Source organism: Molothrus aeneus, chromosome 6, assembly GCF_037042795.1.
Source record: "Molothrus aeneus isolate 106 chromosome 6, BPBGC_Maene_1.0, whole genome shotgun sequence".
NCBI classification, from domain to species: domain Eukaryota; kingdom Metazoa; phylum Chordata; class Aves; order Passeriformes; family Icteridae; genus Molothrus; species Molothrus aeneus.
Window position 1 is genome coordinate 6081698 of NC_089651.1, and position 8303 is coordinate 6090000.

Genomic DNA, 8303 nt, shown 5'->3' on the forward strand with positions numbered 1-8303 from the left:
CAAGTTTTAGTTTTGCTGTTCATGAGAGGAAAAAAAACAGGTTTCACTTTTGCTCTTCAGCTAATGCAGAAATTTTTCCCTGCTAGGGTAGAAGGTGGGTTAAGCTAATATCTAGAGAAGCATCTGATGCAGGAAAAGGGTTGGCATTGCAGTGAAACCTGTCACTGATGCATGCATGCAATAATGCATGCAATAATGCATGCAAGAAATAATATGTGGCATTTAGGGTGATCTTTAGAATCATTAAAGCATTAAGCCTCTAACCTATCTGCAAGAGTTTCTTAGAGCTCAAAAAGGTAGTGTGTTGTAGTTGAGACAGAATAGAAAGCAACACTCCATTTTCAGAAGGCTTCACACTGTTTTTATTACAGCATGCATGCTTTTTATACTTCTTACAAAACTCATAAGTTTGCACTTTGCTCATTGGTCATGAGAGACAAACAAAGTGCTCATTGGAACAGGCACTTGCAGGTTTCTCTTATTTAACATTTTTTTTCTTGGTTTCTATTTCAATGATTTTGGTAGGAAATTCTTTCAGGAGTAAACATGGATCCTCTTATCAAACTTCTCCCTGGCTCACAGAAGTCACTGTAAAACCTATTTTTTACCTATCTTCCACAGCAGTGAATCTTCTCAGGACCACCACAGAAATATAATGGCTTAACTCACATGTATTGATACCAATATCCTACTCAACATAAAATCTGAGCCCTCCAAGTGAAGCAGAGAAGCCTCCTCCTGTGAGATTACCCTTCAGAGCATCCTACACCAAGTGCAGGCACTGCTCAGAGGAACTGTTGCTATCCAACACACCTCTGTGCACACCTACAGTGCCTTGTGATGACAATGAAAGGAGAATGTGTAATTGTACTTCTGCAGATCAGGTTGTGTTTTTTTTTTTTTTTTTGAGCAGATAATGACACATACTCCTACTGTTTCAAATTGTGAGGAGGAGTCAACACGGAGAGGTATGTGAAAGAAAACCTTATGTTTGCTCCCCTCACAGAGTGAGCCTACAGAAAACCCTCTGCTGCAAAAAGGATTTGGAAGTACTGGCTTTCATAAGCAGCAACTTTTATAGATTTTATATTGGTGTATCCAAATGCAGCAGCAACTTCTCTTCTTGTATGCTTTTGTTTTCAGCTCAGAGCACCAATGAATGCCTCAAAGTGATTTAGCCCAGGACATTTTGCACTTCTTCCACTCCTGTCCCCCTGCTGTGATAGCTAAGACAGTGTTACAGATTTTGTGGTAGAAAACTGAGGAAGACTCTACTGATAGATTTGGTTCTCCTTTTACTTCAACAGAAAGCAGAGTTGTAAAAGACACAGTTGCTGCAACACTAGTGCAATTATACATTATTGGATTTTTTCAAGTTTATATGTAATCATGCACATTTTTTCAAGGACATTTTATAGATTATGCATAACACCATCTGCCTGTCATGAGAAATGTCTGTGTTATGTGACATTAAATTTCTTCATTAGCTTAGGAGACACTGAATCAAGGTTCTCTCAAAACCAGATAATAGCCATAATGTGACTGTGTTCACAGGGGTCTTAGGATGAGGGAAGAGATGAGAATCTGACTCCATGTTTCAGAAGGCTTGATTTATTATTTTATGATATATATTAAAGCTATACTAAAAGAATAGAAGAAAGGATTTAATCAGAAGGCTAGCTAAGAATAGAATAGGAAAGAATGAATAACAAAAGCTTGTGTCTCAGACAGAGAGTCTGAGCCAGCTGACTGTGATTGGCCATTAATTAGAAACAACCACATGAGCCCAATCCCAGATGCCCCTGTTGCATTCCACAGCAGCAGATAACCATTGTTTACATTTTGTTCCTGAGGCCTCTCAGCTTCTCAGGAGGAAAAAATCCTAAGGGAAAGGGTTTTTCATGAAAGATGTCTGTGACACCCATAGTATTGAATACAGGAAAACCATGTGCAGTAGAAGTGCAGTGCAGAGCTGTGGTTTGGATTCATTGTGAGAGTGACTGATGGCACATTGATTCCACACTGATGTTGGGTTGTTGCTAAGCAGGGCTCACCCTAAATCCAGGACTTTTCAGTGTCCCAAGCCCTGCCAGTGGGCAGGGGCACAAGGGGCTGGGACAGGTGACCCAAGGTGGCCAAAGGGATTTCCATCCATGGAGGGTCACATCCAGGATGGAAAGAGGGGGCCAAGAGGGGCTGATCACAGCTCAGGGACTGCCTGGGCACTGGCCAGCTGGTGATGAGCAGTGAAATTGTGCATGATTTTTTTGTTTCCTATCACCCTTGGGCTTTGTCATTCCCTCTCTTTTTGTAACCTCCCTTTTCTTTACAATTACTCTTCTGTTTTTCAGTATTTCAATGATGAAACTGTTCTCATCTCAGCTGATGGATGAAAATAGCTCAGCTGCTCAGAGCATCATGCAAATACCACCAGCATGGTGGGGTTCAGTCCCTGCATGGGCCATTCACATGAGAGTTGAACTTGGTGATCCCTATGGGTCCCTTCCAGCTTAGAATATTCTGCGACCTGGAAATGAGGCTTCTCCCCATCCCACCCAAGGGGCATTCAGCTGCTCTGTGGTACTTTGTGGCAATGTCCCTCACTCGGGGTCACCAAATGTTGAATTTGCCGGCAATCCCAGCATGGGAAGAGATGAGAGTCTTGACTCCATGTTTCAGAAGGCTGATTTATTATTTTATGATTTATATTATGTTAAAAGAAAATGATATATTAAAACTCCACTAAAATAATAGAAGAAAGGATTTCATCAAAAGGCTAGCAAGGAAAGGAATGGAATGATAATAAAATCTTGTGACTGACCAGAGAGTCCAAGCTGGACTGTGATTGGCCATTAATTAAAAACAACCACATGAGGCCAATCACAGATGCACCTGTTGCATTCCACAGCACAGATAATATTGTTTTTCTTTTCCTCTGAGGCCTCTCAGCTTCTCAGGAGAAAAAATCCTAGCAAAAGGATTTTTCATAGAATATGTCGGTGACGGAACTTGGTTGCTGGCTGGGTTTTAAACCACAAGACTTGCATTTCAGCTGGAACCTTATTAAAGGAAAACCCTGTATAAGTTTATCCACTGCAAAGACTGAGAATCTGCCAGAGGTCTTGACAAACCGCAGTGGATAGTTACATTTTCTCTTACAAATGGACACCTTCCTGAATTTTCTGGATTGATACTGACCTTTTCCACTTGGCTGGAAATGTATTATATCCCCAGATGATCCCAATGATAATATCACTGCTGTGAGGCTGACAGTGCAGTGCTTTGTAGGTGTGTTTTAAGCTCTATCATATTGGTATCATTTTTAAAGCAAACCTCTGTATTAAGCTTTCAGTTCTAGAAAATTTTCTTTGAATTATTCAAAAGTCGTTGAGCTCATATATGCCATCTATATATGTCTATATATGCCTTGCTCTGGCTCTTTGGCTGCTTCAGAGTAAATTTTTCCCACTTTTTTCCCACTGTGAAACTGCTCACAATTATTACATCTCTGAAATTAGTATAAATTAAATTTAATTTCTAATTAAATTTAATTAGAAATTAAAATACTTGAAGTGTATTACTACATGGAATAATATACATGTAAAATCCAAGTTTTTACAGTTCCTTACTTAATCGTGCTTTTCTGTGCTGTAATAATTTTATTATTTTATTTTTTGCAATAATATCTATTAAAAATTTACATCAGCCTCAAAGCATGCATTAAATAGTAATAAACAAGTACATAGCTTCATAGCTGTACTGATACAAATGAATAAATAGTTAATGAATAAATAGTTTTTTGTGTCACTTTTTACTGAAATTAAGGATCAAAACTGAAGTTGTCGGTGTCAGTGAGGCTGGTGACTTTATTTTTGTAAGGCTTGGCTCAAGACCTGTATTTCTTGATTTTACTCGCTCTTTATTATTCTTTGGAAGACAGTAGTTTTTTAGTGATGGTGTTGGCAGAGGTAATAACAACTGTGCTTGTTGCAACACTTTCTCAGTGTTGTCTGCTGTCCTGTTTTGGGAGGAATAAATGCAAACTGGCTTAAGGCTCTGTGCTTGGAACATGTTCCAGTTGTGTTTCCATGTGATTTGTTGAGCTCATACTTAAAAACAAGGCATTTCTGACAAGATCTCTAGCTCATAGTTTACTTAATTCTTCATCTCTGTGTTTACTGAATGATTTATTTTAAAGTTTCCCCAACTCCAAAGAAGTTAAAATACATCCTTGTTAACCCTGATCATCTTTGTCAACTTAAAATACTTGACCAAGTATTTACTTATCATCCAACATCTTAAGCTTTATTTATTTATCTTTTATTCTAGGTTTTCCTTATATTTTTATCATCATCATTATCTTCTACTAAATTGTTAATATACAACTTCAGACTGTGTTAATTCAAGCATCCTTCTGCAGATTGTAATTGCAATTCTCGAATGACTGAAATTTATTTGATCTTACATGAAAAAGCTTTGGTAATATTGAATAATGTTGAAGGGTTTTGACAGGGGCTCTGTGTGTGTGTAGTACTTAGGATGAAGAAACTTTTGACAGCCAAAATATTGATTTACAGAGGATTTTCCAGGCTGCCAGGTGAGGGTGTAGGGGTGGGTGGGTGGGTACACACATGGAATGCATGGGCTCCTCCTCTGGATTGTTATTGTACTTGTGACATGAACATACAATTAAATCACCGCAAATTTGGGTGTGTTGCTGGTAGGTTGGATTCCTGTAGAAATCACCCTATAAGCAGAATGAAAATATTGATGGCAAGAGTTAAATCCACCAGACTTTACAGAAGGGTCTTTGATAGAATGGATGGAAAAAGATTTCTTTGCATTTGGGGAATGCAGAAGTTGTGAGGCATATAGAAGAAAATGGCATTGAAAAGATGTCTGTTTTGATCTTGCAAAAATACTGGAGGACTTGCAAGAACATAATATGCTGAAAAAGGGACAGGATTTTATGGAACAGGTTCTAGTGTGATTGGGTTTTTTTTGGTTTGTGCAGGAAGTTGATCACAAGGTTTGTATGAAGAGCAGGGCAGACATAAATAGTGCTCTTAAGATAGTTTTGTCATGGCTGGTACATCAGGGATTGCAAAACCTGAGTGTCTGAAGGATAAAGTGTTTAGAACCAAGGACTGCAGCAGCTGCTTGGCACAGAAGAATTACAGCAGCAAACTTCCATATTTTCTGTTTTTATCATCAAATCTTTGCACTTACATCCAGTGAGAGGAAAATCTTGAAAATAAACAGAATGATAAAAGATTTGAAACATGACCAGGAGGAAATGTGGATTCTACATGAACTCTAGCTGCAATAGCACATTAGGATATGAATTATATAAATTATACATTTACAGAGGACTTCAGCCTGCACTCAAAGCTATACTTTCTCTGCTATTCAAGATCTTAAAAATCTAAGTAAAACCAGATAAAGTATGTCAATCTGTAAAAGGTGATGTTTGTAAGGTAGAGAGAATAGAAGCAGATAGTTTCAATTCCAAGAAAAGTTTAAAAAGGAAAGAGGAAGCTTTTGTGGTAGAGAAAGATGAAGGCAGGAGCTGGGAAGAAGGGCTCAGAGATGAGATGAAAATCTGGAGCAGACAGGTTGGACTTGCTCTGCTGTGCACATAAAGCTACAAAAAGGAGCAAATTGACATAACTGATGCAGAAATGATGTTCAGATGCGGACAAATACAGAAATGCAGATATTACAGCCCTGTAGCTAATTGAGTTTCTTTCAAATGCCTGAATCCTGTTTTATCTGCCTCTTAGAGGGAGAGTGTTCTACCCTTCATTCACACTATAAACACCCCATGGTAGTTAATGAAACTGTTCCTTTAATTTCATTTTAGCATAGCAGATTCTTCAAGTACTAACTAAATAAAAATGTTGCACTCTGAACGTGTGAAATGGGGGTTTAGTTTCTTTTTGGAGAAATGAAATTTAACAGCTCTGAAGCTTTTGTGTGTGGGCAGAGGGTAGATTTCACTTGAGGTCAGAATTATGAATGTCTTTTTTTTATGTACTTGTATTTTGTACACTTATAATCCATTCATTTGTGTTTCAGTACAGTAAAGGCTTAGATCTTCTGGGTTTTATGTGGAGTTGATACAAACTGAAAAAAACCCTGAATATTGGCAGCTATGTCCCAAAAGTAACATACTTTTTCCATCCAACCTCCTCATTCTGGTTTCATATTACAATGGAACTAGTTAATTTTGGCCTGTCTATTCTCAAATGGCATTAAAAGTTCTCATTCTTGTTCTTTTTCTTCTGTTTGTTTTGTTTTCTGTGAATTATTTTCAGTTCTAGGTTTACTTGCAGACTTATCATTTTAATAGAGAAGATTTAATTTTTGCAAAACTTTTTTTCTGCTGGTTTTTAATTTCTTTTTTATGGAGATGAGGTAGCTAGTGTGCATCAGAAGAGGCAAAATTGTAATAAAAGCGTTTTTCATGGTTGTCCTTAACGCTTCCACAACACCTAGCTCTTGTGTTGGAAATGGAGTGGCTCAGAAAATGAAGGTACAGGTCAGTGAATGTGATAATGACAATGAGTAACAAAATGACAATGAGTGACTCCAAAGTCTTTCTCTTGAGCTGTGATGTGGGTACCACAGCAGGGAATATTGGTGGGCAGTAGTGATGCTGGTAAGACTCACCTTCCTCACTCTGCAGTGTCACAGACTCATTTTATGAAAAATCCTTTTGCTAGGAGTTTTTTCTCCTGAGAAGCCTCAGAGGAAAAGAAAAACAATAATTATCTGCTGCTGTGGAATGCAACAGGTGCATCCTTGTTTGGTCTCATCTGGTTGTTTTTTATTAATGGCCAATCACAGTCTTGGACTCTCTGAGAGTCACGAGCTTTTGTTATCATTCCTTCTTTTTCTTTGCAAACCTTCTGATGAAATCCTTTCTTCTATTCCTTTAGTATAGTTTTGTTATAGCATTTACTTTTAATATAATATATATAATGAAATAATAAATCAGCCTTCTGAAACATGGAGCCAAGATTCTCATCTCTTCCCTCATCCTGGGACCCCTGCAAACCACCACCCTGCAGGACTTCAGTTTTGGCTGACTGTCTAATGTCTGGAAGCTAGATCCCTAAAAATGAAAAAAACAATTACAACCCCACCTGTGGGGCTCTAGGATTAGTCTGCTTTGCCTAAATGCTGCCCTACATCACTTGGTGCAACCCTGTGCCGTGGCTCAGTCAATCCTTACCACAGTACTCCCAGTTCCTGTCTAGAGATGTCATCTTTCCTACCACTGATTTTCTTTCTTGGCTTAGGAGATTTTAAAGGTCTGGATTTTTCTTTTGCAGCAGCATTTTAAAAAGCTTTGCCTTAATCCTTAAGCTTTCCCTTGCACAAAAAAAAAAAAAAAAGTATAAATCATGGTTTAGATATATTGTAGCTTGTGGAGAAGAAAGAGAACAGAAGTTAACATCAGGACATTTAAGTTAAAGAAAACATGAATGAAAATCTGTACAGAAATAAAATTGCACTGTTAACTGCACATTTAATTTTAATTTTGAGATATATAACTACAATGACTTCAGGAAGCAAGCATATTGGCATAATCTGTCCTTTATGTAATTGTATCACCTACAGAATTGCCTTAGAATGAGGTGGAGCCTTCTTTGTGAAGGGCAGCTTTCAAAAGGTAGTGGAGGAGATGTTCTTGCTCCACAGGATTTCATTATCATGGTTTAAAGCTGAGATGGAAAACATGGTAGAAAAGTTTCTTTTTACTTCTTCCTGTACATGATGACTTCTACATTTTTTCCCATTACCCATTTTTTGAGTGGGCTTTCACACCTGTACAAAGGTGCTTCCTTTGCTTCCTTTTTTCCTTTTCTTCTTTCTTTTCTTTCTTTCCCCTTTTTCTTGCTTTCTTTTTCTTTCCCCTTTTTCTTGCTTTCTTTTTCTTTCCCCTTTTTCTTGCTTTCTTTTTCTTTCCCCTCTTTCTTTCTTTCTTTTTCTTTCCCCTCTTTCTTTCTTTTTCTTTCCCCTCTTTCTTTCCCCTCTTTCTTTCCCCTCTTTCTTTCCCCTCTTTCTTTCCCCTCTTTCTTTCCCCTCTTTCTTTCCCCTCTTTCTTTCCCCTCTTTCTTTCCCCTCTTTCTTTCCCCTCTTTCTTTCCCCTCTTTCTTTCCCCTCTTTCTTTCCCCTCTTTCTTTCCCCTCTTTCTTTCCCCTCTTTCTTTCCCCTCTTTCTTTCCCCTCTTTCTTTCCCCTCTTTCTTTCCCCTCTTTCTTTCCCCTCTTTCTTTCCCCTCTTTCTTTCCCCTCT